This window comes from Electrona antarctica (genome assembly GCF_951216825.1).
Source record: "Electrona antarctica genome assembly, chromosome: 19".
Lineage (NCBI taxonomy): Eukaryota > Metazoa > Chordata > Actinopteri > Myctophiformes > Myctophidae > Electrona > Electrona antarctica.
Genome location: NC_136800.1, coordinates 38,250,626 through 38,273,638, shown reverse-complemented (window position 1 = coordinate 38,273,638; position 23,013 = coordinate 38,250,626).

Genomic DNA, 23,013 nt, shown 5'->3' with positions numbered 1-23,013 from the left:
TGTCAATATTGCTAGAGGGTGCTATTCCACGGGTTTGTGTATTTTTTAATTTGTATTATAATCCCATATGGGGATAGATCGCCTCATATAAGAACTGTGTTTGAAAAATGAACAAATCATCCCGGCGGTTTCACTCATATGGATATGAAGACTGCGAGAAAACGCAGTTACTGCTGCCGAATTAGTTACAGACTGTATCAAATATGAGTGACTGACTGTCGTAAACGATAGAGACACCTCTCGCCAAGACAGTTTGTTATTTTTGGACCACAGTTCTTATATGAGACGATTTTAAGATTAGGCTCATCAATCAATTAGGCTCATCAATCAGCCCTTTTTGGTCTTTGCATATCCTTTGTCTTAAGAGATCCTAGGCATATATATAGCACTGCTATATACATGCCTCAGATCAAACCACACTCTGACCAGCGGTGTGACAGAAGCAGCTGATACCATCCTGAGATCTGCTGCTATTTGAAATTGGCCACAGTAGGTGGGGAACTTACTCTCCATTTTTTCTGCACTATCTGTCTTTCTTTTATTAATATTTCTGTCTTTCACTATTTCTGTCTTTCACTATTTCTGTTTGTTTTTCTTTGTTTCTTTGTTTGTTTTTCTTAACCAATCTGTACACACCGCCAGGCTGTCCTCTTGATCTGAAACAAAACACCTCTAAGGGCAGCCGAAAGGAAGTGGCGCAAGACAAAGCTACCTGATGACCTATCCCACTTTCACTCACTCCTCTCTGCCTTCTCCCTCTCACTAACCACTGCTAAAACCTCTTTCTACCACACCAAAATCCAATCCTGTACTTCTAACCCAAGGAAGCTCTTCTCCACTTTCTCCTCCCTCCTTAAGCCCCCTCCCCCCACTCAACCTTCATCCCTCACTGCTGATGTTTTTCTCAACTACTTCGAGAAGAAGGTTGACGATATCATCAGCTCCTTCCCCCCCTCCCCCATAAAGTGGCATCTGACTCAACCAACACTAACCCCAACATACCATGCATGTCCTCCTTCTCTCCTCTTTCCCCAGACGAGGTCCTACAACTAGTGACTTCCACTAGACCTACCACCTGTCCTCTCGACCCTGTCCCGTCTCCAATCTTCCAAACCATCGCACCTGATCTGCTCCCCTTCATCACCTCCATCATCAACACCTCAGTAACCTCAGGCTGCGTCCCATCTGCCCTCAAGTCAGCCAGAGTAACACCACTCCTCAAGAAACCAACCCTTGACCCCTCAGATGTCAAGAACTACAGACCGGTATCACTCCTTTCATTTCTGTCAAAAAGCATTGAACGTGTTGTCTCCAACCAGCTCTCTCTCCATCTCTCACATAACAACCTGCTGGATCCCAACCAGTCCGGATTCAAAAAGGCCCACTCCACAGAAACTGCCCTGCTGGCAGTCACAGAAGCACTACATGCTGCCCAGGCTGCTTCCCACTCTGCAGTCCTGATTCTCCTAGACCTATCAGCAGCATTTGACACAGTGAACCACCAGCTGCTCCTAGACACCCTAGCGGATCTAGGCATCGGCGGGACAGCACTAAAGTGGTTCTCCTCTTACCTCACTGACCGGACCTACCAGGTCTCCTGGAAAGGTCTGTTATCATCCCCCCGAACCCTCCAAACTGGGGTCCCACAGGGATCTGTACTTGGTCCCCTCCTTTTCTCACTGTACACTAAATCCCTTGGCACTATCATCTCTGCTCACAATATATCCTATCACTGTTATGCCGATGACACACAACTGTTTCTATCCTTCCCCCCCTCTGCCACCCAGGTGGAAGAGCGCACCACTGCTTGCCTGGCTGACATCTCACAGTGGATGTCCTCCAACCACCTCAAGCTGAACCCAGACAAGACTGAGCTTCTCTTAATAATAATAATAGTAGTACCCAAAGACGCTTTACATGGGGGGGGGGGGGGGGGGGGGGCTTTATAAATGTAACAACAAAATAAAAACAACTTTATTAGAAAAAGGAAAAACACTAAAAGCTAAAAACAATAAAAAGAAAGACAGTGGGAAGGGTTAGCTAGGGAAGGCAATATTGAAGAGGTGGGTCTTGAGGGCGGTTTTGAAAGTTTGGAGGGTGGGGGCATCTCTGAGTGCCTTAGGGAGGGCATTCCACAGGGTTGGGGCAGCAAAGGCAAAAGCTCTGTCCCCCCACGTACGGAGTTTGGTTTTGGGGACGTCGAGGAGGTTTGCGTCACCAGACCTGAGGGAGCGGGAGGGGACATGACGTTTGAGGAGGTCACAGAGGTAAGGAGGAGCCAGGTGATTTAGTGCTTTGTAGGTGGTCAGGAGTGTTTTGAAGTGGATTCTTTGTTTAACCGGTAGCCAGTGAAGGTCACGGAGGACTGGTGTAATATGATCTCTGGAACGGGTATTGGTGAGTAGACGGGCGGCTGAGTTCTGGACATATTGCAGTTTATTGAGGACTTTGGAGGTGGTGCCGTAGAGGATACTGTTGCAGTAATCAAGGCGGGATGTGATGAAGGTGTGGATTAGTGTTTCAGCTGCGGAAAATGACAGAGAGGGTCGGAGTGGAAGAGTTGCAGTTATTGATGGAGATGAATTGTTGTCGATCGGAGAGGTAGGATGCCAACCAGGAAAGGGCAGTGCCGGTTAAACCGAGGGAAGACTGGAGACGGGTGATGAGGATGGAGTGGTTGATGGTGTCGAAAGCGGCGCTGAGGTCAAGGAGGATGAGGATGGAGAGGTGACCAGAGTCGGCAGACAGGAGGACATCGTTGGTGACTTTAGTGAGTGCAGTTTCAGTACTGTGAAGTGAACGGAAACCGGATTGAAGTGATTCGTAAAGGTTATTGGAGTCCATGTGTGATTTGAGCTGAGATGCAACAGTGCGTTCCAGGATTTTGGAGAGGAAGGGGAGGTTAGAAATGGGCCGGTAATTGCTGGGGGAGTCAGGGTCAAGTCCAGGCTTTTTGAGTATTGGGGTAATGGCAGCAAGCTTGAGAGCAGGGGGAACGTGGCCAGTAGACAGGGAGGTGTTTATTATAGTGGTGATGAGTGGCGAGAGAACAGGGAGACAGGCAATAACTAAGGTGGAGGGGATAGGGTCAAGGATGCAGGTGGAGGTTTTCATGCCAGAGGTTATGGAGGAGAGGTTGGCTGCAGTTATTTCAGTAAAGGAAGTGAGTAAATGGCTGGGGAAGAGAGGGGAGGCAGGTTCAAAATCAGGTGTGGAGGTGGGAGAGGCGGCCAGTTCAGTGTGTATGTTGTCGACCTTTGACTGAAAATGTGACAGAAATGTTCCTCCCAGCTAAGTCCTGCCCTATGCGGGAGCTAACTATTTCCGTAGACAACGCCCTGGTAACGTCTGTCCCAACAGCCAGGAACCTTGGTGTTGTCCTGGACAGTCAGCTCTCGTTCAAAACTCACATCACAGCTGTCACTCGATCCTGTAGGTTCACACTCTATAACATACGACGAATTAGACTGCTCCTCACCCAGGAATCATCCCAGCTCCTAATCCAGACAACAGTCCTGTCAAAACTTGACTATTGTAACTCTGTCCTTACTGGCCTACCGGCATGTGCACTGAAGCCTCTCCAACTGATCCAAAATGCCGCAGCTCGCTTGGTCTTCAACCAGCCAAAATTCTCACATGTCTCCCCCCTGCTCCGCTCCCTGCACTGGCTCCTGGTCGCTGCCCGCACAGAATACAAAACTCTGATGCTGGCATTTAAAGCAACCAAAGGTATGGCTCCCCCATATCTTGCCAGCATGATTGAACCCTACAAACCCTCCCGCGCACTCAGATCAGCCAACGCAGGGAAGCTGGAAGTACCCTCACTAAAAACGCCGGGACAACGCTCCACACTTCCCAAACTCTTCTCCCTTCTGGCCCCAAAACTGTGGAATGCACTTCCCGTTGCAATCAGAACTGCAGCATCACTCCCGATCTTCCGCCGTAGTCTGAAAACCCACCTTTTCAGACTCCATCATGGCCCATAGCACTTACCCTACCCCCTTAGACAGCACTTCTTAGACTTATATAGCATTTGAAACAGACTTATATCATGTCATGTAGACAGCACAATAAGTGCATTGTATGTATAGTCATAGCACTTCATAGTATATATGTACAGCATAGTATAGCATATATGTATAGTTTATATGTATAGTGTCATTATATAGATATGTTCTAGTTATAGTTTATATGTATAGTGTCATTATATAGATATGTTCTAGTTACGTTCTTAGCTTACGCATGTTTCGCGATAAATGCATTTTACAAATGTGATGTATTCCCATGCTTTTTGTTCTTGCTTAATGTAAATCGCTCTGGATTAAGAGCGTCTGCTAAATGCCTAAATTGTAAATTGTAAATTGTTAAACTCCATAGAGAAATTACTTCGGCAAACCAGGGTATGAGCGAGTGATGTCAATTCAGGACTTTGGCACTCTATTATAAATATTATACTGAGTGAAGACCCACCCCTCGCAACCTATACCCACCAATTGCACACTGGTTGCATTCGCACTCACTGTAGCCTCGGTCCCAGCCTTACTCATCTCACTGTAGCCTCGGTCCCAGCCTTACTCACTGTAGCCTCGGTCCCAGCCTTACTCATCTGCACTCACTGTAGCCTCGGTCCCAGCCTTACTCATCTGCACTCACTGTAGCCTCGGTCCCAGCCTTATTCATCTGCACTCACTGTAGCCTCGGTCCCAGCCTTACACACTCACTGTAGCCTCGGTCCCAGCCTTACTCATCACTCACTGTAGCCTCGGTCCCAGCCTTACACACTCACTGTAGCCTCGGTCCCAGCCTTACTCATCACTCACTGTAGCCTCGGTCCCAGCCTTACACACTCACTGTAGCCTCGGTCCCAGCCTTACTCATCTGCACTCACTGTAGCCTCGGTCCCAGCCTTACTCATCTGCACTCACTGTAGCCTCGGTCCCAGCCTTACTCATCTGCACTCACTGTAGCCTCGGTCCCAGCCTTACTCATCTGCACTCACTGTAGCCTCGGTCCCAGCCTTACTCACTCACTGTAGCCTTGGTCCCAGCCTTACTCACTCACTGTAGCCTCGGTCCCAGCCTTACTCATCACTCACTGTAGCCTCGGTCCCAGCCTTACTCACTCACTGTAGCCTCGGTCCCAGCCTTACTCACTCACTGTAGCCTCGGTCCCAGCCTTACTCACTGTAGCCTCGGTCCCAGCCTTACTCACTGTAGCCTCGGTCCCAGCCTTACTCATCTGCACTCACTGTAGCCTCGGTCCCAGCCTTACTCATCTGCACTCACTGTAGCCTCGGTCCCAGCCTTACTCCCTCACTGTAGCCTCGGTCCCAGCCTTACTCACTCACTGTAGCCTTGGTCCCAGCCTTACTCACTCACTGTAGCCTCGGTCCCAGCCTTACTCATCACTCACTGTAGCCTCGGTCCCAGCCTTACTCACTCACTGTAGCCTCGGTCCCAGCCTTACTCACTCACTGTAGCCTCGGTCCCAGCCTTACTCACTGTAGCCTCGGTCCCAGCCTTACTCACTGTAGCCTCGGTCCCAGCCTTACTCATCTGCACACACTGTAGCCTCGGTCCCAGCCTTACTCATCTGCACTCACTGTACAGTAGCCTCGGTCCCAGCCTTACTCACTGTAGCCTCGGTCCCAGCCTTACTCACTGTAGCCTCGGTCCCAGCCTTACTCACTGTAGCCTCGGTCCCAGCCTTACTCACTGTAGCCTCGGTCCCAGCCTTACTCACTGTAGCCTCGGCCCCGGCCTTACTCACTGTAGCCTCGGTCCCAGCCTTACTCACTGTAGCCTCGGTCCCAGCCTTACTCACTGTAGCCTCGGCCCCGGCCTTACTCACTGTAGCCTCGGTCCCACTCACTGTAGCCTCGGTCCCACTCACTGTAGCCTCGGCCCCGGCCTTACTCACTGTAGCCTCGGTCCCACTCACTGTAGCCTCGGCCCGGCCTTACTCATCTGCAAAGAGAAAAGCCTGGTCACAACCTATACGGCAGAGAGTGCATCGGCGGAAATGTCGGGCCGGAACATCCGTCAGATATATTTCCCCCCCGGATACAATATTGTTTCGACCAATCACAACACTTGTTTCATTCACGGAGAATGTAAATTGATTTGTAAAGCATCAACGTTGTTTCCTTGAGGGGTTTACCTCAGCCAAAAACCCGCTCCCAAAAATGTTTACACTACAGCTTAGGTCTTGCCCAGCATGCACTCACTGCCATTTAACGCTGAACTCATTTTGAAAAGGGGTCTGTAGAAACGGATGGGTGACATCACGGCTCCCTTAGACCAGTTGTTCTCAAAGTGGGGTCCGGGGACCCCCAGCGGTGCTTGAGGGAGTTCCAGGGGGTCCCGACTCCCCAGCTAAATGATTGTTTGATACCAAATGGACCGTTATGGGTCTGGTATGGACCATAACGGGTTTATTTGGTTCCATTCATACACTCTCAGAGTTAAATTAACATTGATTTTACAATATAAATCGTGGTCTCAGAGACAGAAATGCCATTAAATGGGGGTCCGTAGCCGAATGCAGGTCAAACTGGAGGTCCTTGCTAGAGGCGTAAAATCTTCTCTTATGGGGGTTCTCGGGCATATGTCTTCAAATGGAGGTCTGCGGGCTAATTAGTGTCAATTTTGGGCTCCTTGACATATAGAGAGATGACTTCCGCACACCCGGTAGGTTTGGAGCAGGTGCGATGATGACGAGGCATATACAATGTGAAAGGAGGGACACCCGCACACTGCCACTTGCTGCGTTCAGAGCATTTATTGAAGCAAAGTTTCGGTCTTGCGACCTTCCTCAGGCTTAATTAAAGAATGGTCTTGACATGAAAAAGTTTGGGAACCATGCATTGCCTTGGCTTCGACCAGATTCATTTTAGACTGTATGGTTGAAAGCGGTGGCTCCATGTGCTTCACTCACTGTGGTCCTGTGATATGGTATATTTGTCCTTGATCTAGATAGCATACTTCACCATAATTACAACATGAACTGCAGCCCCGAGTCGCCCCAACCCCCTCACCCTCACAACTCCATCTGAAATTAGCCTGAAGACATGATTGTCGCAAAGAATGAAAGACAATGGGAAAAAAATAAGACAGAACCACTGAATGGAGGTGGGTTGGAGGGGGAGAGAGAGAGAGAGAGAGAGAGAGAGAGAGAGAGAGAGAGACTGGCGCAGTGCCCAAGTTTAACTGAAACCAGAATGAGAGATTACAGAGTATGGGGCAAATGATGTGTACGCCTGCGTACATCTGTGTGTGTGTGTGTGTGTGTGTGTGTGTGTGTGTGTGTGTGTGTGTGTGTGTGTGTGTGTGTGTGTGTGTGTGTGTGTGTGTGTGTGTGTGTGTGTGTGTGTGTGCGTGCGTGCGTGCGTGCGTGCGTGCGTGCGTGCGTGCGTGCGTGCGTGCGTGCGTGCGTGCGTGCGTGCGTGCGTGCGTGCGTGCGTGCGTGTGTCAGAGCAGCTCTGCCTAAAGCCTAATACCTAACTTGTCCAGAGAGATTCCTCTTTGGCGAGATTCTGGTTTCCCACAACTGGCTGTGTGTGTGTGTGTGTGTGTGTGTGTGTGTGTGTGTGTGTGCGCGCGCGTGCGTATATGCATGCGTGCTCGCCTGTCCCACCCATGTTCATGCTGTCAGCTAAAGTGCGGTATATCAGCTGACTTTCGGCCACACACACACACACACACATACGGATGCACACACGCACAAGCACACACATTCACTAGACCTCACACAGTGAGCTTCAGCATAGCCAAGTTGCTTCCGATGACGCACGCACGCACGCACGCACGCACGCACGCACGCACGCACGCACGCACGCACGCACACACAGAGAGACAAATACACACAACTTGACACTGACAGTATGTGGATAGCGGCCAGTTCACAGGGAAGTGCTGAGGAATTTCTGGATTATAAACAGAGTTGTGCGTGCGTGCGTGTGTCTGTGTGTCTGTGCGTGAGTGTGTCTGTGTGTCTGTGTGTCTGTGCGTGTGTGTGTCTGTGTGCGCGTGCGTGCGTGCGTGCGTGCGTGCGTGCGTGCGTGCGTGCGTGCGTGCGTGCGTGCGACTTAGTGACAGACCTCGTCTGGAGTATGAAAGAAGCCTGTATTCATCTGCCGAACAAACCACAAATTCTTTCTTCTTTCTCCTTGTCTTTCTGCCTACTACAGTTCTTTACTTCCAAATACTTTCTGATTTCTGTCAGCCAGCCAGCCAGCCAGCCAGCCAGCCAGACAGACAGACAGACAGACAGACAGACAGACAGACAGACATGCAGCCAGCCAGACAGACAGACAGACAGACAGACAGACAGACAGACAGACAGACAGACAGACAGACAGACATGCAGCAAGTCAGCCTGCAGCCAGCCTGCAGCCAGTCAGCCAGTCAGCCTGCAGCCAGTCAGCCAGCCAGTCAGCCTGCAGCCAGTCAGCCATGCAGCCAGCCAGCCAGTCAGTCAGCCATGCAGCCAGCCAGCCAGCCAGTCAGCCATGCAGCCAGCCAGCCAGCCAGCCAGCCATGCAGCCAGCCAGCCAGTCAGCCATGCAGCCAGCCAGCCAGTCAGCCATGCAGCCAGCCAGTCAGCCAGCCAGTCAGCCATGCAGCCAGCCAGCCAGTCAGCCATGCAGCCAGCCAGTCAGTCAGCCAGTCAGCCATGCAGCCAGCCAGTCAGCCAGCCAGCCATGCAGCCAGCCAGCCAGCCAGCCATGCAGCCAGCCAGCCAGCCAGCCATGCAGCCAGCCAGCCAGCCAGCCATGCAGCCAGCCAGCCAGCCAGCCAGCCATGCAGCCAGCCAGTCAGTCAGCCAGTCAGCCATGCAGCCAGCCAGCCAGTCAGCCATGCAGCCAGCCAGTCAGTCAGTCAGTCAGTCAGTCAGCCAGTCAGTCAGCCAGTCAGTCAGTCAGTCAGCCATGCAGCCAGCCAGTCAGTCAGTCAGTCAGCCATGCAGCCAGCCAGCCAGCCAGTCAGCCATGCAGCCAGCCAGCCAGCCAGTCAGCCATGCAGCCAGCCAGCCAGTCAGCCATGCAGCCAACCAGCCAGTCAGCCAGCCAGCCAGTCAGCCATGCAGCCAGCCAGCCAGCCAGCCAGCCAGCCAGTCAGCCATGCAGCCAGCCAGCCAGCCAGCCAGCCAGTCAGCCATGCAGCCAGCCAGCCAGCCAGTCAGCCATGCAGCCAGCCAGTCAGTCAGTCAGTCAGCCATGCAGCCAGCCAGTCAGTCAGTCAGCCAGCCATGCAGCCAGCCAGCCAGTCAGCTATGCAGCCAACCAGCCAGCCAGTCAGCCATGCAGCCAGCCAGCCAGCCAGCCAGCCAGTCAGCCATGCAGCCAGCCAGCCAACCAGCCAGCCAGCCAGTCAGCCATGCAGCCAGCCAGTCAGCCAGTCAGCCATGCAGCCAGCCAGCCAGCCAGCCAGCCAGTCAGCCATGCAGCCAGCCAGCCAACCAGCCAGCCAGCCAGTCAGCCATGCAGCCAGCCAGTCAGTCAGCCATGCAGCCAGCCAGTCAGTCAGTCAGCCAGCCATGCAGCCAGCCAGCCAGTCAGCTATGCAGCCAACCAGCCAGCCAGTCAGCCATGCAGCCAGCCAGCCAGCCAGCCAGCCAGTCAGCCATGCAGCCAGCCAGCCAACCAGCCAGCCAGCCAGTCAGCCATGCAGCCAGCCAGCCAGCCAGCCAGCCAGTCAGCCATGCAGCCAACCAGCCAGCCAGTCAGTCATGCAGCCAGCCAGCCAGCCAGCCAGCCAGTCAGCCATGCAGCCAGCCAGCCAGTCAGTCATGCAGCCAACCAGCCAGCCAGTCAGTCATGCAGCCAGCCAGCCAGCCAGCCAGCCAGTCAGCCATGCAGCCAGCCAGCCAGCCAGCCAGTCAGCCAACCAGCCAGCCAGCCAGTCAGCCATGCAGCCAGCCAGCCAGTCAGCCATGCAGCCAGCCAGCCAGCCAGCCAGTCAGCCATGCAGCCAGCCAGCCAGTCAGCCATGCAGCCAGTCAGCCAGCCAGTCAGTCATGCAGCCAGCCAGCCAGCCAGCCAGCCAGTCAGCCAACCAGCCAGCCAGCCAGTCAGCCATGCAGCCAGCCAGCCAGTCAGCCATGCAGCCAGCCAGCCAGCCACCCAGTCAGCCATGCAGCCAGCCAGTCAGCCATGCAGCCAGTCAGCCAGCCAGTCAGCCATGCAGCCAGCCAGCCAGCCAGTCAGCCATGCAGCCAGTCAGCCAGCCAGTCAGCCATGCAGCCAGCCAGCCAGCCAGTCAGCCATGCAGCCAGTCAGCCAGCCAGTCAGCCATGCAGCCAGCCAGCCAGCCAGCCAGCCAGCCAGCCAGCCAGTCAGCCATGCAGCCAGCCATGCAGCCAGCCAGCCAGTCAGCCATGCAGCCAGCCAGCCAGTCAGCCATGCAGCCAGCCAGCCAGTCAGCCATGCAGCCAGTCAGCCATGCAGCCAGCCATGCAGCCAGCCATGCAGCCAGCCATGCAGCCAGTCAGCCAGCCAGTCAGCCATGCAGCCAGTCAGCCAGCCAGTCAGCCATGCAGCCAGCCATGCAGCCAGCCATGCAGCCAGCCATGCAGCCAGCCTGCAGCCAGCCTGCAGCCAGCCATGCAGCCAGCCATGCAGCCAGCCATGCAGCCAGCCTGCAGCCAGCCATGCAGCCAGCCTGCAGCCAGCCATGCAGCCAGCCTGCAGCCAGCCATGCAGCCAGCCATGCAGCCAGCCTGCAGCCAGCCATGCAGCCAGCCTGCAGCCAGCCATGCAGCCAGCCTGCAGCCAGCCATGCAGCCAGCCATGCAGCCAGCCTGCAGCCAGCCTGCAGCCAGCCATGCAGCCAGCCAGCCAGTCAGCCTGCAGCCAGCCATGCAGCCAGCCTGCAGCCAGCCATGCAGCCAGCCAGTCAGCCTGCAGCCAGCCATGCAGCCAGCCTGCAGCCAGCCATGCAGCCAGCCAGCCAGTCAGCCTGCAGCCAGCCATGCAGCCAGCCAGCCAGTCAGCCATGCAGCCAGACAGACAGACCTGCAGCCAGCCAGCCAGACGGCCAACTTTCTGGCCAGCCTGCCAGCCAGACATACAGTACAGTACAGACACGCACAGATGCAGACACAATGAAACATGGTCCAAAAGACAGAGAAACATCAGCCAGGATGTCTTGCTGGTTGGACTAAGTTCAGTTTGGCATCAACTTTGTGTGAGTTCACTGACATGACAGTCAGTTCAGTGAGTGGCCAGTACTGAGGACATAGTGTCCAGGCGGACACTCACACCAAGCTCCCCGTTTACTGGAACAACCACAGGACTATTGAGTACTTTTTGAGTACTAATTGAGTACTTTTTCCACCACTGTTTTTTTTTCACTCACAGCACAGAAGTCACATCAGCGGTTCTCAAACTTTGTCACTTCAACAAGAACCCATGTTACAGATCTGTAAAACAGTGGTTCCCAAACCTTTTCAAGTCAAGCACCTTCCTTGATATGGATGTGGATTTGGCCGCAGACCCCCAACTGAAAAGAGTTTGTGGCCAGGGACCCGGAGTATAGAGAAGATTTGTGTTAAAAATATATATATATTCGCCTCACTGCTGTCGCCCCACAGCTAGAAGGTCCTGGGTTCGATTCCCGCTGGGGACGCTGTGGGCGTGTACTCTCCTCCGCGTCATCAGTGCCCATACCCGAGGCGGGGTTGGCAAAAGGGCCTTTCTGTGTGGAGTTTGCATGTTCTCCCTGTGTCCCCTATAGGGTAGGTATATACCCTCAAAAAACATGCAGTAATCCTGGTCTCTAAACTGCTTCCCCCTGGACAACCGGGGCGCCTGATGGAGGGGAAAGGAACTAGTTGGAATAACGTGTTCCTTCCACGCGCTACGTCCAACCGGGGAAACTCCCCCCTGTCAGGTGAAAAGAAGCAGCTTGGACTGCATAGAAGGAAGCATGAGGTCAGTCCGCTGCCCTCCGAGGTGGCAGAGGAAGTGTAGCGCCCAGGATTACATTAGATAATTGACACTGGGTGAAAAAATTGGTTGCAAAATCATGGGATAAAAATGATGTAAAAAAATAAAAAATAAAAAATAATAATCACAACATTTTCCAAAATGTTAAAAAATAGCAGATGTACAAGCTTGCAGCGAGGCACAATACTGGTGATTTATTCCTCTAAAGTTAACAATAAATCAAATACCTTAATTTATTAATTCATTAACTTTTGTGTTAATTTAAACTTTGTCAATCCAGTGAAACTTTTAGACATCAATTCTGACATCAAAGTGTGTGTGTGTGTGTGTGTGTGTGTGTGTGTGTGTGTGTGTGTGTGTGTGTGTGTGTGCGTGTGCGTGTGCGTGTGCGCGTGCGCGTGTGCGTGTGCGCATGCGTAACAATTCCGGAAACATACACAACTACTGTACTTATTTTGTTTTACGTTTTTTTGAGACCATTTCTTCCTCGAAAAGAGGGCTGGGAGACAGTCAACATATAATTACATGCTTTTGGAATGTTAGGAAGCTAAGGCTTTTCCATTTGCACTTAACCCAGAACGTGACTTCAGCGACATCAGGCTAATTATGGTAGAACATCCTATATTACAATTGAAAACATGTGCCCAAAAGCACGCACAGGAACAAAAGGCACCAGCTACTACGTCACTGACACGCTGCAACACGCTGCAACACACACTGCAACAACACACTAACACGTCACACACTTACCCTCCGCGTCGTTGGTTCCCTATCTCCTCATGTCGCGCCGCACGGCCACACTCGCCACCAGCCGCGTAAAAATTGTCATCGCACTGCCACTACAGCCGGCTCCCGTCCACACTCGCTATCAACATCAATATCAATAACAAACACAAACACGCCACAAGCACCGACACCCCCGCCTAATTTGTTGCCACGTCTATGAAAACAAGCACAGACAAAATGCCATTCAACACGCTACTTACACACACTACCACTCGCTTACAATACGCGGACCTGGCAACACTACATTCCCTCTCCCATTCGCTCACAGCCCACCACGTGACCCACACAGGGAGGGAGACGATTGCGTGATGCTTCTAGGTACAGGATTCTATAGGTCACCACTTTTGGTGTGACACACACACAGTGTACAGCCTGCCGGAAACCAACAGTAGAAGAAGAAGAACAACAACAACACAGGTTCTACACTGATTCTAACTTGGATGGAGAGCGCCGCGATTACATACATACAACGTTACAATCATGCAAACACGACCGCATCGACACCTGACGTGGTACAACCGGGCCGAACCGAGGCGCATATATGGATAACAACAACAACGCCAACACTACACGCAGACGCTGCAACAACGCGATGCAACACAAAACGTAAGTTACGTATGTAACTATGGTTCTATGAATCCTGGATGACTGCTTAACACTGGATGATTTGCGTCCAGTGTTAAGCACTGCCTCTGGCAGTCAGTACGGATGAAATACAACAGCTGTGTACAACGCAGTGTCACTGCAGACACGTGTGTGTGTGTGGTGTGTGCGTGCGTGCGTGCGCGGGGGGGGGGGGGGGGGGGGAATTTGGATCGCCTCGCGATGCAGCTGAAATGGCACACACACACACGCCACAAAACGCTAATAATAATAATAACACAAAATTACACCACTACACTAATCATAACAACAGTACAGAGAACAGTACAGTACACATGAGTACAGTACAGAAAAAAACCTCACATCAGCATATTAATCCATATCCAATAATAATAATAATAACAAATAATAACACAACACTAATAACTATAATATCAACAGTACAGACAACAGTACAGTACAGTACATCAGAATATTAATCCATGTAATAATAATAATAATAATAAATAACAACACAACACTAATAACAGTACAGAGAACAGTACAGTACAGTACACATGAGTACAGTACAGTACAGTATACTGTTCCTGCGCCTTGCCATGCTCTCTTTCAATCATAATAACAATAATCAATAACACTACTAATAACAACAATAATATCAACAATACAGAGAACAGCACAGTACACATGAGTACAGTACAGTACAGAAACAAAGCTCACATCACAATATTAATCCATGTAATAATACTAATAATAATAATAAGAAATAATAACACAACACTAATAACTATAATATCAACAGTACAGAGAACAGTACAGTACAGTACATCAGAATATTAATCCATGTAATAATAATAATAATAATAATAAAAAATAACACTAATACAACAGCACAGAGAACAGTACAGTACAGTACACATGAGTACAGTACAGTACAAAGACTTACAGTACAGCACAGTACAGTACAGTATACTGTTCCTGCGCCTTGCCATGCTCACTTTCAGACGCAAATACACAAAACCACACAGGGCCACTCAGCCAGCTTGGCAACTTTGCGCTTTCCAAGCAAATGCATAAATTCAAACATCATGGCTTGCCATTGCCTTCTTCCCATTTGCGACGCATCGCATGGCGCGAGGATGAGCGGGCCGAAGGCCCGCGAAATTCTAGTTATGTACATGCAGAGAATACACACACACATTAAACTCGTATCACATGTGCGGTGGAGCCACACAATGGCTAAGCACTTAAGCCATTTTGACCTGAGATCAGATTCTAAAAATGTCTTCTACATCCTGACAGTTTTCTGAAAAAGCTGTTTCTATGTCAGCCGTTCTTCGATTTTTTTTTAAATGGCAGACCTACAAGCTTGTAGCTTGTAGATCTGCTATTTTTCAATAGCTAAAGCATAACATAATGCTAACACCAAAAGGGGTTCCCGCCCAAAATGGATTAAGCTATTTTAAAAGGATTTTTAGGAAATGTTTGGGAATGTTTGAAAATGTTCAGCCATAATGCCCACAATAGGAGCGCCAGGTTGAAAGTGGTTTTAAAATATAGGATTGGATGCATGATGCTAATTGCTTAAAATGTACGATGGATGCCTGCAGACAATGGTTGACAAATACCAAACAATTTGTGGGTCACGGACCAATTTTTATGGGTCACGACTCGACTAAAAATACCATTTTCTTTTCCTACATTTAAATATATATATATATTTCAAAATTATTTTTTGAATAAATATATTTTAAATTATTTCCTACATTTTAAAACAAACAAACAAAGAAATTATAAGTAGTCTCAGTCGAATTAGCCAGACAACTATTAATTACACAATCTCCGAATGTTAGTATGCTACACAAAACATCCCGAAAGCTGACAACGGTAGCTGTCATCTGTTCGTCATTTCCGTTCGCGGAAATATATTTTAAAATATTTTGATATATAGCTATATATGCTTCAATTATTTTTTTATTTTAGGACAAAGCTCTGGCAGGCAACAGTCTGGCTCGTGAGACTGGTGTCTAAAGTTCCCTCCAGGCTGCGTTTTTCCGCCGTTTTTCCCGGAAAACGGCAGCAGTCTCCCATGGTTTCCTCTGCCGTTGGCCCGGTGTTGTGTGAATGTGTGCATGTAATGCACTTCCAAAAGCGCTGTGGGCTATATAGGCAATATTGCTACTGGTAGGTTTTCAGGAATGTCATTCACCAAACCAATGGCAATGATATTATCGTCTCTGTCGGGTGGAAAACTCCTCAAATTAAAAAACAGCAAATCAAAGTTCGAACTGGATGTGCTATACATTTGATGCTTTTGTGTGACGCTGTAGTATGATCAAGAAGTGCGTTAATAAAAATAATAAAAAATTAAATAATAATAATAATAACAATAATAATAATAATAATAATAATAATAATAATAATAATAATAATAATAATAATAATAATAATAATAATAATAATAATAAAAACAGAATATGCATGGTGATAGGAGGTTTATGCCCTACAGCAACATTATGTGTACCAGTATTGGCCAAGAACAAAGGTGCCTATCCCTTGTCAATGCGTTAGACGGTGACCCCTTGGAGATGAGGTGGAGTGCAATAATAGCTACCATCAGCTTCCAATACTCAGCACATAGTCTACCCAAGCTGTGCTATTCATACGCTCTGGTTCCTGCATGGGATCTTACAGCTACCCTGGCCTGACCTGGACTGAGCTAGACTCTACTAATAACATGTGCCAGACATTTTAATTACTGTCCCTTCAAGTTCTGTACGTCCAAATTACTGTGCTTAATTTTGTTGTCAAAGCATTGTGTCAAATTTAGCTCAACAAACCGAATATTCTTTAATACTCTACATGTCACAGACAAACTGCAGTGTCGACCCTGACTGAAATTGGAGGGAATGATGTGAAACTATAATTTTCATCTTTGAGTGTGCGCGCGTGTGTGTGTGCGTGCACGCGTGTGTGCTTGTGTGTGTGTGTGTGTCTGTGGCCACTGTCTGTCTGACTTCATTGACTGTCTGGGAGGTCTAAAGAACCACACTGGACACACACACACACACACACACACACACACACACACACACACACACACACACACACACACACACACACACACACACACACACACACACACACACACACACACCGCAGACACCCAGAGAGATCACAAGGCCAGAGACTGTGGACAGACAGGCTGCTGAACTCTGTGGTCAAAACACAGTGGAATCCTCCTTCCTCCTCTTCATTCCTTCCCCCTGTCCTTTCCTCACTCCTTCCCTCCTTCCTTCCCTCCTTCCCCCAATTCCTTCCTTGCTTGTTTCTGCGTATAAAATGTCATATTGTTAAGAATGGGAGACAATGACATTTTTAGTACCTTTTTTGTTAGTTTTTTAATCATTAATTTAATCACTTTCAATGTGGCATAGGCCTATGTAATTTTGACATGCAAAATAACACAAGATCAAAACATTTGCGGCTATTCTCGCAGGTCACAAAAATAAATGTCAAGTTAGTGTTTAACATCATTATTATTATTTTCTAATTGCTCATTTATTTGGTTCCTTCCGTACCTCGCTCTCATCATAACACAAAGTTCACATTCCACCTAGACATTTGTGAAAGTACACGTGTGTGTGTGTGGTTTCACACACGCACACGTACGCAAGGGACAACTTCTATCCAGTACTTAACATAAATTGTGGTTGGTATAAGAGCAGTTATTTAAGTTGCTACAGTACATACATTTCACTTCTAACACAGGGAATTTCTCATGGAATGAGTAATGAAAAAAAAAAAAAAAAAATCTCTCATGTTTTCATACAATAAAAAACCCACAAAATACCTCCCTTTACACCACTCCCTTTCATCCTTTCTTATTTTGAAAGTCTCTCATTTCTGTCTGTCTGTCTGTCTGTCTGTCTGTCTGTCTGTCTGTCTGTCTGTGTCTGTCTCTTGTTACTGGTTGTCAGGCAATGAGGCAAACTACCATACTGTCGTAGTACGACTGTGTCGTTTTAAAGAGCTGAAAACAGGAGATCGGCTTCTTTCGGCATGTGTGCCTCTGTCTGTCGCACAACGAAATGTAAACCAGTCAAACAGTAGACAGATACACAAGCACACGCAAGGAATGCAGGGAAGCAAACAAACAGGCAGGCATGCAAGCAGGCAGGCAGGCAGGCAGGCAGGCAGGCAGGTAGGTAGGCACACAGACAGATAGACAGACAGGCATGCATGCATGCATGCAGGCAGCCTGTGCAGTGGCATGCCATCCCCTTGCGGCAGGGAGTTGCCCAGCTTTCCCCACTCTGGCTCATCAAAAAGCCAACCCAGATATTTCCTGCCTCTGACACTAGCTTGGCTCTCGCGTCCGTTCCTCCTTCATGTTGGAGGGAAACAAGAAAAGAATTAGTTCAGCTGCGTTCCGCACAAACAGAATGAACTTCAAGGTCTGGTGACGGGATCATTAACAATCTTTGGGAGAGAAAAAAAAAGAAAAGGAAAAGAAAGAAAGATATATTCATTTGTCAAACTCTCTGGAAAACATGTCTCCATCAGTGTTGTTTGGGTCAGTGACTCCTAACATTTTGCAGCTGGTGCTACAGAGGCTATTGGTGGACAAACCCCTCTGCTTTCACACATTCATTCCACTGAAACGCTCGTCGCAATGCTGCGAAACCTGGACAAATGAATGGGACTGATTGTGTGGCCCCGTAAGGGTCCATTTTGGTTTCTTGTACACTCTAAAGAGTTCAATTAACACAGAGGATTTTACTGTGTGTTGTCTCAGGACCAGAAGCTAATTCATTCTGAGTTCTCACATCCAAACGTTCACAAAATGTACTGTAGGTTTTTTGTTGTTTTTGCCATTAATAAAAATCACATACCGGTAGTATAAACACAAATTATATGTAGACATCCATCCATCTGTCCATCTACAGTACACTAAGTAATCACTAATGCCTATTTGATAGCTTGAACGTGAATACATAATTGAATCAAACAAGCAGTCAGTTGATCAAGGAACAAACCTACAAACAATGAATGAATGAATGAATGAATGAATGAATGAATGAATGAATGAATGAATGAATGAATGAAGCATGTATTGAACAGGGATAGCTTCAGACACGGTCATACAGTCATTAACTTAAGACCTCTATATACTTAGTAAACTTGACCAGGGTCGGTACTTGGGCTAATCTGCACAAAATGTCTCTTCACCGAAACGCGTTGGCGAACTTTCCCCCAGAATAGGGATGCTATAGTTCAAGGAAACAGGTGTGTGTGTGTGTGTGTGTGCATGCTTGCGTGCGTGTGCGTGCATGCCTGTGTGTGCGTGTGTGTTTATCTCAGTCATCGGTGAGCCATGGTGAACGGACCTGTTTAGGTTGCCATAGCAGCGGCGAGGGCCCCACAGAGCACTGTGACCTGGAAGTGGTATACATACATACACAACCGCAATGTGAGTGTAGGTGTGTGTGCATGCGCACGCGCATGCGTATGAACAGTATGAGTGTGTGTGTGTGCGTGTGTGTGTGTGTGTGTGTGTGTGTGTGTGTGTGTGTGTGTGTGTGTGTGTGTGTGTGTGCGTGCGTGCGTGCGTGCGTGCGTGCGTGCGTGCGTGCGTGCGTGCGTGCGTGCGTGCGTGCGTGCCTACCTCCAGGCTCAGAGGGAGGCAGTGGTCTGGGGACTGGTGCCCACACACACACACACAAACAGACACACACACACACACACACACACACAGAGACACGAGCACATGCACTCACACACCCTTCACTTGGCTTTGCTCTCTCCCTGGGTGGTCTGAGTTGTGAATGTTTATGATCTAAACCAAGCTAATCCAACTGGCTTGTTTCACTGAATTGAGAATGATTTACTAGACACTGCTACGGCTAGGCCACAGGCCAGCACGGACCAGGAAATCACAGCCCATCTCACGACTCAACTTCAAGTCATTCTACTGTCTGTCTGTCTGTCTGTCTGTCTGTCTGTCTGTCTGTCTGTCTGTCTGTCTGTCTGTCTGTCTAAGTTAATATAAGGCCAATGTGGCCAATGTTTGTCTGCCCATGTGTAAAATTTTGGTTCTTTACTTTTTTCTTTCCATTTCTGACTTGGTATCTCACTGTTGATGTCTCTCTCTCTCTCTCTCTCTCTCTCTCTCTCTCTCTCTCTCTCCCCCCCCCTCTCTCCCTCTCTGTCGCTCTTATTTAACCTCAAGCTGATGTCTTTATTTGACGGATTGGCCGGGCTTTGGCGACGCAGAATACCAGGGATCAGTGGATTTGCAATTGGCTGTGAAGTCTTTCAGTCTTATTTCCATCTCCTTTCCTTTTTTCCCCACTTCACACTGATTTCCCACAGAATGGACATGGCAATCTTGATAACCGATTTGCTCTGGCGCTCTCTCTCTCTCTCTCTCTCTCTCTCTGTCGATCTCCTCACCTCACACACACATATACACACGCTAATCCAGTCCATCGCTTAAGAAATACTGAGTCATGTAGAATGCACAATTGTGTTATTTCTACACAGCTATGGAAACCTATCTACACCAACAATGAATACAATTAAAAAGGCCTGTGTGAGTCTTCCCCCTCAAAATAAAACTTATATAGCATTCATTTTGTTTCACTATTGTGACACCTTATCTCAGAATTTTGTTTGCTTTGGCCACAAAATCATAATCAACTGAAGACTGTGAAGATGTAAGTAAGTAGAAATATTGATTAGAATATCTGCCATAATCTGAAAGATAGCAACATTGGTTTAGTTAGTGCAGGATTTGAATGCAAGGAACCAGCCTGCTTGCCAGGAGCAATTTTGGGTTTAGTGTCTTAATGACATAACAACATTACACTGATGCTGATTGTTCAGAACCTGTCATGTGGGGGGAAAAAACTAATTTGTCCAAAAGTGTTCTATATGGCAGAACATCTAGTACAGTCAGTGTGCCAAAACGTACCGTTGCTTGTTATAGTGTCACCATGAGGCCAATTTAAGTGGATTTCATAACCCGAGTAGTGGATGAGACTTTTTGACATCCAGACATCCAGATGCTTTGAAGATGAAAACGGCAGAATGATAATAATGATCCCTACAAAAAACACTACAGTTCCAAAACCTACGGAAAAGAAAAAAAAAGAAAAGAAAACTAAAATACTTCCACAGTCAGCATCCTGACTATATAACAACCCATGCACATTTTTCTTCCTGCCAGACCCCACATTTGAGTCATCAGTGACACCGACCAACAGAGGTCTTATTCTCCAGTGTAGTGATATGTGGAATGTCTCACTCACGTCAGCCCGTTGTAAAGCAGCGGTGGAATAGTAATCTCCCTGAGTGCCGGTGGTATGGGCTGACTTTTATAGTAGCCTCCGCCTCCCTGCCAGATCCCCCTGGATCTTTATGACGAGACAGCGATGCCACCTGCACGCTGACACCCACCTTGTAAACGGTGTTGGGCAAACAGTGAAGAGAAACAGAGAGGAAACGTCAACATGGGTGTTTTTTTGTCTTGGTGTGGCTGGCACATAGAATTGAACAGTGATACCATGTTGTTGAAGCTATATTAGAGCTTCTTTGAACGTTGGTATATACATTTTTGAGTTAAGGATGAGTTTGGGTTTTGCGTAATTGTTTGTTATGTGCATAACTCTAGATGAAATCATATAAGTATATTACACACACATTTTAAACAAATGTATTCATGACCACACAGAGAGCAGTACACACATTAAAGCGACAGACAGACAGACAGACAGACAGACAGACAGACAGACAGACAGACAGACAGACAGACAGACAGACAGACAGACACAATGTACATGCATATGATAATATACACAATTATGCATATAGATATATGATACAAATGTAACGCCCGGTAGCCTGAAGGGGAATTCCCCCAGGGGGTCTTTGGCAGTCCCCATGCAGCAAAAAATGTGTTAATGCATAATAATTTTAACCACTTTATACATTTATATGTTGGCTATTAAAAAATAAATAAACTTGAAAGTATAGGTTAGGTTAAACAATTTTGTCAAACCACTGTTCTGAGCCACACACTGCTACACAAATGCACACTTCATAATAACCCCCATGCCATAATCTCAGACTGTATAACAGGGGGAGAGAAGCGGGGTTTCAGTGACCGCGTCACAGTGTGTATTTCATGTTAGCGCTGGATGGATTTGGTTTGTATCGTCGCCGTCCAAACACAGTGAGCTGGGTGGTCTAATGGACATTTACTCACCAAGCGTTTCCACAGCCCAGACTCTCAATGGGAACTCTGTGTCAACTTGACCAGAGCGATTCCATTTGAGTGTCACTGAACTCTCACACAGCAACAATGTATAAATCAACAGAATAACAAGGTTACTGACTGCGAGCCAGGAAATGATACCATGTCTCTCTCTCTCTCTCTCTCTCTCTCTCTCTCTCTCTCTCTCTCTCTCTCTCTCCTCCCCTTCCCTGCTTTTCTTTCTCCTTCTTTATTCCTCTTCTTTCTCCCTCAATTTTAATACCACTCTCCTTTTTACTCTCTCTCCCTCTCACCATTTGATGCCACCTCTCTCTCTCTCTCTCTCTCTCTCTCTCTCTCTCTCTCTCACACACACACACACACACACACACACACACACACACACACACACACACACACACACACACACACACACACACACACACACACTCTCTCCTCCTGCCAACCTCTTGTTCACTTAGTCTCAATCTCATCCTCTGTCTGTCTGTCTGTCTGTCTGTCTGTCTGTCTGTCTGTCTGTCTGTCTGTCTGTCTGTCCCTCTTCCTTCCCTTCTCCTCTCCTCGTTGTGTTATTGCAGGGTTCCACCGAGCAGCAGTGAGCAGTCAAGCTCATCTCCTGGCCAGAGCAAACAAAACTAAAGCCACATTCCCCGAGTTCAATTTGCTGTTACATCTCAGCTCTGTGAATTGGGAGTTTTCAAGCTTAATGTCTGGAGGAGTGGAGAGCCTGGGTGGCTGTCGGGTGCTAATCTGCTGCTACACACAGTGCTTTGTGTGTGTGTGTGTGTGTGTGTGTGTGTGCGTGCGTGCGTGCGTGCGTGCGTGCGTGCGTGCGTGCAACTGTGTGTGCGTGCGTACGTGTGTGCTTGTTTGTGTGTTTGTGTACTGGGGCAAACCCAAACAAGAGGAACAACTACCGGTAAGTTCACAGGGGGAGTATTTTATTCAGTCCAGGTTTGCCATGGTCACACCTGCAGCCCGTCAGGCAGTCAAGGGAGGTCCTTAAGGTGCTGTCTACACGAGGACGTATTCTCTGTTACCCGCACAAGTAGCCGATCTGCCCTTTCTGCCACACGGAGACAGCGTTTTGGGGGACTTAACCGGTTCTTTTTGAAACCGGCTCCCAGAATGACAAACTTCGGAGACGCTACTTTGTCGTCTCCGTGTGTACAGTACGAATACAGCGAATATTTGCTGAAACGGTGACGCCATAGTCCCCTCGCCCCCTCGCCCCCTCGCCCCCTCTAAACGAACCTCACGTCACCAGGCGTTCCACCTCCAGTACAAGAGATGGCTGCATCCATGATCATCAGCCGGCTTTTTACAGCAACATGATACGTTCTTCTTCTCCAAGCATAATGGTGAATCAGTTTGAACACAGGGCGAAGCCCGCTGGCAA